General features: G+C 36.2%; 1 protein-coding gene across 3 annotated transcripts in view; it reads right to left on the reverse strand.

Moving 5' to 3' along the window:
- ADK (adenosine kinase) overlaps window positions 1-12,351 on the reverse strand; it is a 532,082-nt gene that overhangs the window by 112,254 nt on the left and 407,477 nt on the right. The gene's annotated exons all lie outside the window — the stretch shown is intronic.

Genomic DNA, 12,351 nt, shown 5'->3' on the forward strand with positions numbered 1-12,351 from the left:
TAACCTGGGGAGGGGAAAAATGACCAAGATCAATGTACAGACCTTAACTGAATCCTGTTTTGAACAAACCATCCAGGAAAGACATTTTGGGGACAATTAGAGAAATTTGATAATGAAACAGGATGGCGATAATGATAGGAATTATTAACTTGATAAGGTAAATGTCCTTAATTTTAGAGGTTTATTCTGAAGCATTTAGAAATAAAATGACATGATATGTGTAATTTACTTAATAATACTTTAAAAAATTAAAGTGAAGTAAAAATGGCAAAATGTTAACAATGATTAAATCTAGATGTATTCAGTATTTTTACTTTGTCTGTTTAAAAACTTTTATAGCGAACAGTCTACCTCCTCCCCAATTTCTCTTTTATATAGATGACAGGGGTGACAGAAGTTGAACATTAAAAAAAATAGTTAAAAATTTTAAATTCACAATGTTTTTCTTGATTCCTGAATATCTTAAGGGCACAATCTGATGAACATTACTATAACCACTAATGCTCTTAAAACAGGCTATCAAATTACAAAAACACATCTGTGTAACCAAACTCTTTCTCTTTCTGTACTCTGCATATATTTTAATTTTAGGACTGATACAGAAAATAGAAGCAATATTACTTTTCAACTTAACTTCCCTCTTGAAAATGAAAAAAAAAAAAACTGCAGACAACTGTCAAGAGCCTCTACATCTTAACTTACATTCCTCCAAAATTATCTTTGCCAAGAGATATTAATAGAAGGATGGGATTTGAGCCTGAGTAGTGAGCAGATCCAACTCAACTGAAGCGACTGCCGCACCAAACCATGTAAGGCAGAAAGTAAGTCAGTGTCTCTAGCACAAATCTGGGTACTATCTACATGTTAAGGAAAATACTGGGAAAAGAAGTATGTATGCACTCTTACGGTCCGAGGCACTAATGACATATAGATTTGAAGACCCATTTTGAGGGTTTGAAAAGGTTGAAATAGATGACTACAAGCTAAACACTTAAGTTAACAGAAAGTGATAGGCTGAAAGTACAATTCCTTAGGCTGTTCGCTAGGGAAGCATAAAGCTGATTGAGTTAGCCTTAGTGATGTAGATTAAAAAAACTGAATTATGAACTTAACAATTGGTCCAAGCAAGCCTCTTTGACAATTTGCTTATAATAGTACTTATACACCACACAGTCGATAATATTTGCTGGCCTGTCAAGGAAAAGGAGAAGTTTCAAATGATATCAATGTAATATTTTTCCAAGCTGTCCAATCCAAGAATTAACCAAGATAATTCTTTTATCAAAAAGACAACTGAAAGCTCTGCTACAACGACTCATTTATATAGATCTTCATCAGAGGCATGAAAGAAGCCCAGAGAACTATAAGACAAAATTAATATGAAGAATCTGTATGGGGGTGCTTAGGTAGCTCAGTCAGTTGTGCATTTGACTCTTGATTTCAGCTCAGGTCATGATCCCAGGGTCGTGGTATTGAGACCCACATTGGGCTCTGTGCTGAGTGTGGAGCCTGCTTGAGATTCTCTCTCTCCCTCTGCCTCTCTCCTCAGCTCATGTGTGTGTGTGCTCTCTTTCTCTAAAATAATAATAATAATAAAAGGATCCGTATGACTAAAACTGCACTAAGGCATAAAACTCAAAATTCAACATATAGTAGTTAAATTGCTTTTTTAATGTCCAGTTTTGCTCACACAGATATAAGAAGAAATTAACTATGATCTGTTATGGTATAGTAGAACTAATTGCAAGAAGACACATATATAAATGTCAGATCACTATTCTTTAAGGAAACAAGGCCCTAGGACACTTCCACATCTGTAAACTATTCAAAGTGCCAACATATTCTGATTGAGGAAGGACATGCTGAAAAAAAGTCAACTCAATTTTTTATCTTAGCACCCCCTCATACAGGTTTGCAGAGCTGTGCCCTATCACTGAAAAGCTAAGCACTTGTTCTATGGCTTAAAAAGATCTTATCTCCTGACTTCCTCCCACCTTCTTTTGATCTTGAGCTGGTGCCCCCAGTCAGTCCATTAGAGAAGGCAGCTGGCTCACATCACTGCAGACTTTTCCCACAGCTAACCTCTGATTTGAAGGTGTTTGCAGATACAATGATGGAACAACATTTATTTTTCCCTCCCAGCAAAACAAATAAAACAACACAGGGGAACAGTTTGACCCAGTCAGAATTTAACCAGAATTTTAGTCCTCAGATTCACTGCATGGAAGGACAAAAAGAAAAGGCAGTAGGTCTGAAAGTAGGGAAGGAAAAAGGGGTATAGACAGTTGGCAGAAGAGTAAGGCAGGTTCCAAATATCAGGGTTAATTCCAAGTGAACTGATCACACTAAATTGAAAAGGACTTTTTAGTGTGTCTTTGCAGTGAAAGTGAGAAAAGAAAACAAGCATGTCCCCATCTGTGCTGCCCCAGGGCGCCACGCACTGAGTTTCACAAATCTAATGAAGCAGTCAGGTTAAAATCCAACCGCAGAGTGGATGGGACGTGTGGAGAACAGCTAGGGTTAGAATAGAGAAGCAGGGCGGTTCCTAATGCAGGTGATTATCCATGTGATAATCATTATATTTACAGGCTTTCCATTTTAGATCTGACATCAAAAATCACAAAGGAGGAGGGATTAAGGAAATAAACAACCGACAGAGGCTTTCCTACTCCCCTGAGAGTGTATGTAGCACTTTCATTCATGCATGACAAGCAACAAAAGCAAAACCAAACAGGCCAGGAAAGAGTATTTCTGAGAAGGCTGGATTTCACATTAACACTTCTTTCCATTTTGATAACTTTCACTATTATTCAGTTTCCCAGACAGGTCACATTTTCAGAATTAGTTCCCATTGTTGTCTATGCTCTAATACAGTATCATTTTTGGTTTACAATGAATGATACTCACATAATATGTCTTTTACAACAGCAAAGTCATTTTTTCCTTCCTGGAATTGAGTGTTGTGAGTAAAATGACATGTAATTAAAGTCTCAGGCTCTCATCTACACCACGTTATTTAGGATTTGCAGTAGGCTTGCTGCTTCATCGACCAGGCTAAAAGGGTGCTAATCAAACAGCAACCAAATATGTAGGTTTTGAGGTTTAAGAAAAAAAGAGGCTGAAATTCAAGGTTAATGAAAACTATGGAATACTTACTTTATGAGCTATTAAAAAGGATTAGCAAGCCACTATTAAAAAGCACAATCCTCAGATTATACAGGAAAGGAAGAAGAAACTCAAGAGCATGTTTGTGTGTATCAAAGAGTTATTTCCTTTTTATTCAATTGAGGAAAAAAACTGTTTTCTTTATAGTTTGATAACACCCCAGTTTTAATTTATAAAGTAGAATGACCTGTAATCAATATTAAATTAAAATGGTAACTTGTCCATATTCTTATTTCAATTATGGTTATTGAAGTTATTGGTTACTAGCTATATAGGAAACGCAAATGATTTCTGTATATTGACCTTGTATCCTCTGATTTGTGAAATTTACTTCTTTGTTGTAAGAACTATTGTTTTGCTTCTATAAAGAAAGGTAATTTTCATTAAAAATTTTTAAAAAAATGTTTATTTATTTTTGAAGGAGAGAGAGAGAGAGAGAGAGTGTGAGTTACTGGGGAAGGGGCAGAGAGAGAGGGAGACCCAGAATATGGGGCAGGTTCCAGGCTCTGAGCTGTTAGCACAGAGCCAGACGCGGGACTCGAACTCACAAACCGCAAGATCATGACCTGAGCAGAAGTCAGACGCTCAACCGACTGAGCCACCCAGGTGCCCCAAGAAAGGTAATTTTCTACATTCTTATTAAACATACCACAAAGTTATTTTGAGAAGTGGGCAAAGACCTTTAAAAACAAAATTCACCTCTCTTTTCTCCAGGGTGATCTGAAGGCTATGACTACCACCCCCACCAGAGTTCATAACCCTTGCCCTCACACTTCCTGCTCTGCACTTGAAGGCGCCAAACTCAGTTAGAACTATTAACTGCTTGCTAATGTTACCACTCTATTTTTGATCTCGGATATGAGGGGTCGTGGTATAGGCTGAAACTTCATGGAATGAAACAAAAAGGAAGAATATCAAACTCAGGACCAAAGAAAGGTAATTTCTCACTATCCACAGAAAGCTGCCTATCCATCCAAAACAAACTACTTTGTTGCTCCAGTGCAAGGAGGAAGAAGAAAATTCACTGAAGCGTTCCCCCATGGTCCTCACTCAAGTCACAGGAGTCTAGAGCTTTTAGAAAAGCCAAGGGTGAATGGAGCCACCAAACCAGTTGTTGTTTTTACTTTGTTCATCTCTCCATTCAATAAGTATTTACTGCCTATATATAGTTTTATAATGTTTATTTGAGCGAGAGAGTGCTCACACGCGTGTAAGTGGTGAAAGGGCAGAAAGAAAGGAGAGAGGTGAAAGGGCAGAAAGAAGGAGAGAGAAAGAATCCTAAGCAGGCTCCACACTGTGTCAGTACAGAGCCCGACACAGGTCTTGATCTTACAAACCATGAGATCATGACCTGAGCTGAAATCCAGAGTCAAACGCTTAACTGACTGAACCACCCAGGTGCCCTGTCCTCCCATGTGTACTTTCAGACTAACAGATACTATTAACCTAGAGGTGTATCACTGCTATAGCTGTTGCAAACCTTAGATGGTATTGGACTTTGACTCAATAATATTTGAAACAATACTGTGAATCTTAAATGGTATGGTGTAGAGAGTCTAAGAATGTTACATATTTTTCTCTGTATATCAAAAATTCACATATTTATGTATACATTTAGATGCATAATGTTCTTTTTGAATGGCTTTAAGTGCAAGGTAGTACTGGTCAGGAAGCAGTTTCAGCTAAATGGAAAGAGTACAGGGCTTAGAATCAGAAGACCTACACTAAGGGTGCAATTTTATAGTTCATTTGCTATGTAATTTTGAGCAAGACACTCAGTGTATCAGTTTAGATCAATAAAATTGATGCCAATAATACCTGTTTCATTAGACTGTTGCTAGGAATCAATGGAATATTTAATGTGAAATTAAAATCATTTCGCCTATTGAATTCAGGTTCTTAATTAGATCTTAGGATAGTTTAAACAAGTTCCAGAGCCTCCAGAGGACATTCAATGATTTGTCCTATCTGTGGATCATATGTGTAGTAGACAGCCTCCAAACTGGCTTCCAATGATCCTTGACTGCTGGTATTCAAATTTTTGTATAATTCTCTCTCCTTGAGTGTGTGCTGGACCTAGTGATTTGCTTCTAAAAATATATGACAAAAGTGATGGGATGCCTTGTTTATTCTCTTGCTCACATGCTCTCAGCTCCTGCCCTAGAGGAAAGCTGCCATGTTACAAGTACACTTATGGAGAGGCCCCTGGCTAACAACTGGTGAGGATCTGAGGTTTGGCAGCAAATATATGAGTGATTTTGCAAGTAGATTCTCCCCCAGTAGTAATATGATTACAGCCATGGCTGACATCTTGATTACAGCCTTTTGAGAGACTCTGAGTTAGAGGCATCATGTTAAGCTGTGTCTGGAATCCTTATCCACATTTTATATATGAGAATCCTAAGCCTTAGGTTATGTAACATGGCCCAATTAAGATATTTTCTCACTCAGATTATGTTAATCTTTAGAAAAGTCCTCACAAAAATCAAATCAAATTAAGTGTGGTCAACAGGTCAATCACAGGGTGAGCAAATTATGGAAAGATAATTTAGATACATGCTATCTAAATGGTTTTGTTTAACTGATTATGGTTAACCATTTCTTCAATACAGATAAACTGGGATATATTATCTTTTGCATAAAATTTGTTTTTGGCATCTAGCTTCAATTTACAATGTCTTTCATTATTTGGAAGTAATGATTACCTTACTGAGAATAGAGTAAGATATTTATTTATTTATTTTTTTCAACGTTTATTTATTTTTGGGACAGAGAGAAACAGAGCATGAACGGGGGAGGGGCAGAGAGAGAGGGAGACACAGAATCGGAAACAGGCTCCAGGCTCTGAGCCGTCGGCACAGAGCCCGACACGGGGCTCGAACTCACATACCGTGAGATCGTGACCTGGCTGAAGTCGGACGCTTAACCGACTGCGCCACCCAGGCGCCCCATAGAGTAAGATATTTAAGTAGTGCCAGAATCCTCAGGTGAGAAAAATATTATTGAGCCAAAGTCTAATACCATTATAAGGTCTGCGACAGCTATAGCAGTGATACACTTCTAAGTCATACTGATATTTAATGATAAAGAACTAACTGCTGTTTATTTCCTTTCATACATCATAAACTTATGTTGCTTAAGCTTCTAAATATTTCCTCATGCTGTCCTTCAGACTAAGAATTTCTTTATGCTATTTAAAAAGATCACTTATATAGTTTTTATGACACTGTATTAATATTATATTATTTTTAATATTATATTAGTTCTTATGAGGAAATTTTTTTTAACTTTATTTGTCTATTTTGAAAGGGAGAGAGGGAGGGTGAGCATGAGCAGAGCGGGGCAGAGAGAGAGGATCCTAAGCAGGTTCTGTGCTGTCAGTGCAGAGCCTGATGCTGTGGGGCTCAAACTCACAAACTGTGAGTGACCTGAGCCAAAATCAAGAGTTGGATGCTTTACTGACTGAGCCATCCAGGTGTCCCTGAGGAAAAGTTTTAATTTGAAAATAAAGTAAAGGAAGGGTAGAGAAAAATCATTAAGTAAAATATGTGCCTGGGAACTGCTTTTTAAAATAGATTTTATTCAGAAAAAATATCTGTACTGGCTTTTCCAAGGAGTATAACACATAACTTTTTGGGGACTTTCACCCTGTGCTCTGACATTTATTACCATATGCTTCCTGTCTGCAGAATGCTGAATAGAAATATTATTTAATGTTTATTGAGTGCCAAAAACTCAGTGGGGCAAAGTATAAGCTATAAAGATATTTGTGGCCCCTATCCAATAGGTTTATAATAAAAGTTACATAGACAGTATATAAATTAGACCTCAATAAACTGGACCGAAAAAAACATTAGGCAGCGAAAACACAAGCCAAAATATTAGGTTTAGCTTAGGACATATCTAATCCTTTCACAAAAGTGATTTATTAGCTAATGAATTTATTATAGCAAGGAGAGTTGTTCATTCCCACCTTTGAGCATATTTAATGGTGGTAACTAAAAGAAAACAAAGTTAGGAAAAGTATTTCAACAAAATTTGACTGATTAGCTACGTGGGCTAACTTCTAGAATAACCTGAGGTTTTCAGTTAGTGAAGAAAGAGGAGAGAGGATAGCATAAGAAAATTCTCAGACCAGTGGGCATCTTATTGGGTATTTTATTTCATTTTTAATGAGATAATATATGCTTGGCACAAAGGAAACACTCAACAAATGTCTATTATTTTCCTTATCTCATTTGATCCTCATAAAAATCCCATAAAATAGGTTTCTCATTTCACAGATGAGTATCTGAAGGTTCAAAGAGATTAAAGTATGACCAAGAGCACATAGCAGTAATTGATATAGGTAGCATTTGGACCTGAGTCTTCCTAAATGGTTTGTGCTGGTCTCCTACTGATAAACTTTCAGTTTTTATGTCTGAAAAATCTTTGTTTCATTTTCAGGTGTTTTGAAAGATACTTTTGCTGGGTATAGAATTCTAGATTGATGATTTTTTTTCTTTCAGTGCTCTATGGACTAGCTTGCATTGTTTCAGATGCTAAGACTGCTGTCATTCTAATCTTTGTTCCTCTGTATATAATGTGGCTTTAAAAAAAAAAAACCTGGCTGCTTTCAAGATTTTTATCACTGATTTTATGCATTTTCATTTTGATGCTTCTTAGTTTGTTTTTTTCCCCCTTGTTTCTTCTACTAGTGATTTGTTGAGCTTCCTGGATTTGTGGGTTTATAGTTTTCATCAGATTTGGAACATTTCCAACCATTATGATTTCAAATATTTTCCTTTCCTCTCCTCTTCCCCAGGACTCCAAATATGTACGTTAGATCACCTGACATTGTCCCAAAGCTCACTGATGCATGGTTTATTGTTTTTCAAAGTCTATTTTTTTCTCTCAGTGTTTAATTTTGAATAGCCTCTGCTGCTGTGTCTTAAAGATCACTAATTATTATTTTTTTCTTCTGCAATGTCTATTCTCATCCAGTACATTTTTCCTCTCTAGAAGTTCATCTTTTTTATATTTTTTATATCTCTTCTTAACAGGCTTAAGCTTTCCTCTACCTTCTTGAAATACAGAATATATTTAGAAATGTTAATCCTTGTCAAATAATTCTAACATCTGTGCCATTTCTAAATCCATTTCTACTGACTGATTTTTTTTCCCCCTCACTTTGAGTTGTATTTTCCTGCATCTTTGCATGCTCAATAATTTTGACTGGATGCCAGATATTATGAATTGTATGTTTTAGGTGATGGATTTTTTTGTATTACTTTACACATTTTTGAGGTTTATTCTGAAATTCAGTTAGGTTACTAGGAAACATTTTGATCTTTTCTAGGCTTATTTTTAAGCTTTGGTAGGTGAAATAAGAGCAGCCTTTAATCTAGAGCAAATATGGAATCCTACTGATGTAATTATCTTTTTGAGTACTAAATAAAAAAGCCTATTTATTATACGTTTCTCCACTCTGGCTATTGGGGACATAAACTGCTATCAACCTGTGTGAAGTTGGGGAATGTTGTGTTTGCGTCTTTCCAATAGTTTCATCCTTTACCTTGAATACTTTCCTCATACACATATGCTGGTCAGTATTGAAAAGCTGAAGACTCCAGGGAACCCCCTGCAGATATTTAGTATGTGCACTTTGTCTCTGTGCAGCTCTTTCTTCTCTGGTACCCCCTCTTGTAAATTCTACCTATCTTGGCCTTCTTCAGTTCTTAACTCTGTTTCAGTTAATTAAAGGGGTCTGGGACTCCCCTTCCTACAATGTAGATTGGAAACTTTGTTTAAACAGAGTGCTATGGCAATTGCAGGATTTCTTTCATTTGTTCATCTTCTCTCAGGGATTACCATCCTGTACTGCCTGTTGTTTAATGCCTAGAGACTATTGTTTTATATATTTTCTCTGGTTTTATATTGTTTAAGGAGGGAAGATAAATCTGGTCTCTTTTACTTCATTACTTCCAGCAGAAGTTCAATGTGGGTCCATCATGAAGTACAGATCCTAAAATATCCTGGCACATTCAACAATTCTGTAGTTCCCTATTTATTGGTTAAAAACATTTATGATCAAGCCAAAGACAAAACAGATTGATCATTTATCTTAAGCATCTCATACACTGCTTTTTACATTTTATTATACAATGGATACAGTTCCTATTCCTGTAGCTGATGCACTAAATCATAAACACTCTATCAATAATTACATTTGAAACCCTCTGAAGAATAACTCCAATTAGTTCTAAACCCTTTTTTACTTTGCATATCCTATATACTTGTCATTTTCTTGCTTTTTGTCCTACCAACTAGAAACCTCCAGATAAGTAGTAACACGTTTCCTTTTTAGATAAAAAATTTTCCCTGGGCGTCTCTTTCAACCAACAGAGGGCTCTACTACAATGTATGATCAATACATTATGCCCAGGGTCAGTGGCTTGCAAGACAAATTTAGCCCACTGCCTGTTTTTATAAATAAAGTTTAACTGGAACATAGCAATGCTCATTCATTTACATATTGCCTATCATTGCTCATGTTACCACAGCAGAGTTAACTAGCTCAACAGAGATTATACTAACTGTACTTGTACAGAAAAAGTTTGCCAACCCTTGAAGTATGATATTAGTAGGATATTTATAAATTTTAAAACAGATTGTTTTCTGAAGCCCTTATGGAGAGCAGGCTCCAGCCTGTTAGCCTTAAGATAGGTAAAATGTGTATCTTTTGACAGGTCTTATTTCTTTCATTCACTGGAGCGTACACACACACACACACACACACACACACACACAAATAAAAAAAAAAATCTAAAAACCAAATCACTTATATTAAAAAAAAAAAAGACAGCAAAAGATAAATAAACAATTCTTATGAATTTAGATCCATTTGTATGCAGGACAACCAGAAAGGCATTATGGACCACTGCTAAGCATTAGAGAAAGGGAAGACCTCAGATGGAGAGAGATTCTTATTAACTACCTAATGATTCCTTTCTCTCAGTTCAAAGGTATATCAATGTCCTTTATACTTTCCATATTCATGCATGATCCTTCCCAAGTTGTCAATGTGTGATACTACTGCCAATATAAAGCCTGCCCCTTAGGGCCACTCTAATGACCTTATTCTAGCCTGGAAGTTTTACAAAATTAACTTTTAAAGAATAAGATAAAAATAAAATGAAAACTGTATATAAAATTCAGAGATGGACAAGAGCACAACTCTACCTGTGAGCAAAGGGAGAAGGGTAAGGTGTGAAATATGGCAGAGGAAAGTGGATGTTACAGAGATCACCAATTTCTAGCTGTTTTGACTTTTAACTTCAGACCTTTCACAAAAGCTCCCCTATTCTTTAGATCTCTTGGTCTTCTGAGGGAGAAGAGGAAATAGAATTGGAAATCCCAGTAATATTCAGTCTAAAATATTACTGTACTAAATAAAGAAAAGAATTTATAGGACATTGTGATTTAATAACATAACAAAATGTAGTAAAAACAGAAAAGCATCTAGTCTCCTATCTCTAGTAGAAAAAAACCCAAACAATAAAAAGGTAATTTCTCCCCAGATGTGAATTTTAACCTATAGATATGTATATAACACATCACATTCAAATATCACCAATAACCTGTATTATTTCCTTCCTTCTTACTAGCTGGTTAATAATAACTATGTACAGAGTGTATTGTAATGCTGCTTTTATTTTTTTAAGTTTATTTATTTATATTTATTTATTTAAAAATTTTTTTAACGTTTATTTTTGAGAGAGACAGAGACAGAGTGTGAGCTGGGGAGGGGCAGAGAGACAGGGAGACACAGAATCTGAAGTAGGCTCCAAGTTCTGAGCTATGAGCACAGGGCCTGACGCAGGACTCAAACTCACGAACTGGGAGATCATGACCTGAGCCGAAGTTGGCCACTTAACCAACTGAGCCACCCAGGTGACCCTATTTATTTATTTTTAGAGAGAGAGCATGTGTGAGTGAGCAGGGGAGGGGCAGAGACAGAGGAAGAGAGAGAATCCCAAGCAGGCTCCACACTGTCAGCATAGAGCCTGACATGGCATTTGATCAAAAGCCTGAAGTGGCTGAGCCACCCAGGTGCTCCTATAATGCTGTTTTTAGAAACAAGTCCCATTATAGAAACAAACTTAAAATTTTCACAATGGCCAGTGGGAAGTAGCAAGAATAGCCATGAAAGTAATGATCAACACAGGTCTCTTCAGGCAAAAAACAAAACTACAAAGAAGTCAAAGAAAAAAAATCCAACATGCAAGATAAAGAAATTAGCTCAATAAATTATATTAAAAAAAAAAGAAACTAGCCAAATGAACAAGTCAGGCTATTAAAAAAATAACAGAAAAATAGTAGAAAACACCCAACAGAGCATGTAGCAGGGTACTCAATAAATGTTAGATGGAAAGTGTGATTTCACCTACCCTTGCTGTATGAAGAAGAAACAGGTTTGAAAAGATACTATTTCTGAGAAGCTCATATTGCATTTGACAATGAAATGGGAGCCAGGGAGCCAACCATTTTAGTCTAAAAACTAGAATTAAAGAAATGTCTATCTTTCTACCTCACAAACCTTGAATCAGAATCTGATTGAACACATTATCCAATCCTAGTGCTTACCTGTGGAGTTTTGGAGTCTCCATGACAAAGGATGAATTTTCATTAGATATCAACAGCACATTGGTAACCGAAGGTAATACAGCAGAGAGCTAGTAGCAAAAATACTGGCATTTTTATTCTACTGAACAGTATAATGTGACTGGGCTAACAGATGGGATTTTGTTAACAGCAATTTTGACTTATTGTACATTGTATTACAAGTTGGAGTCTACCTACATCCATCTCAGAGAGTGTGTTCTCACCAATCTTAGCCTTTCCTCTTGACTTTTTTGAATAGGACTTAATTGCTTTTCTTGAGGGAAGAAGGATTTCTGCATAGTATAAAATTTAGGAATAATTATTTTAAGAAATAAAATGAGTACTCATTTCCTTCTATTCTTTTAGAGGTTTAGTTTCAATCTCTCTCCAAATTTCTTTGCATCGCAAATTACTCTTCATTTCTTGAGTAAATATTTTCCCTCCTTTGGGCCTTTGGGCAATTTCCCCCAAAGTTGTACATTCAACTCCCTGTACATTCAAGCTCCTTTGTTTGGATTTCCCAATTCCAATGGATAATTTAAT

This window comes from Lynx canadensis, chromosome D2, assembly GCF_007474595.2.
Source record: "Lynx canadensis isolate LIC74 chromosome D2, mLynCan4.pri.v2, whole genome shotgun sequence".
Classification (NCBI taxonomy): domain Eukaryota; kingdom Metazoa; phylum Chordata; class Mammalia; order Carnivora; family Felidae; genus Lynx; species Lynx canadensis.